Source organism: Lactuca virosa, chromosome 5 (genome assembly GCF_052849685.1).
Source record: "Lactuca virosa cultivar CGN04683 chromosome 5, Lactuca_virosa_CGN04683_v6, whole genome shotgun sequence".
NCBI lineage: Eukaryota > Viridiplantae > Streptophyta > Magnoliopsida > Asterales > Asteraceae > Lactuca > Lactuca virosa.
In genome coordinates this window covers 297,947,100-297,947,852 of record NC_136430.1, presented here as the reverse complement: position 1 = coordinate 297,947,852, position 753 = coordinate 297,947,100, and positions in this window count along the sequence as shown.

The window sequence follows — 753 nt, the reverse complement described above, 5'->3', positions numbered from 1 at the left end:
AACACCCAGCCTGACTGAGAACGGAAGTTGTCTCGGTCGGTCTGAAAGCTGGCGTCACTATACCCTATCACTCTCAAGTCATCACTGCCACCAAGTACAAGGACCCAGTCCTTAGTCCTTCGCATGTACTTAAAAATGTTCTCAATTGCTATCCAGTGAGCTTTACCTGGGTTCCCTTGATATCGACTGGCCATGCTCAAAGAAAAAGCCACATCAGGGCGAGTACATGTCATAGCGTACATGATCGAGCCAACGACGGAAGCATATGGCACTCGACTCATTTCCGCTATCTCTGCATCGGTACTCGAACTCTGAGTCTTACTCAGTTTGGTATTGCTCTGGATAGGTAACTCCTATTTCTTGGAATTCTCCATGCTAAAACGCTTTAGCACCTTGTCCAAGTAAGTACTTTGACTAAGTCCAATTAGTCTTCTACTCCTATTTCCCAATATCCCTATCCCCAGAATATAAGGTGCCTCTCCTAGATCCTTCATAGCGAAACACTTTCCAAGTCAGGACTTAACCTCCTGCAAGGTTGGAACTGTTGGGTTATGAGCGAAACAACATTCCTATGGTATTCATACAAACCCTAATGCTTGGATCTAGTTTTTCTATTTGTACATGCAACAATTGTCCAAGACTTACAAACCCTAATCTAGCATACAACAAAACCGAAATTAACATCTAATAAACAAGTTAGAAAGTTACCTTTGATTGTTGATTGAAGATCTTGAGCTTTTGAGAACCTTAGCA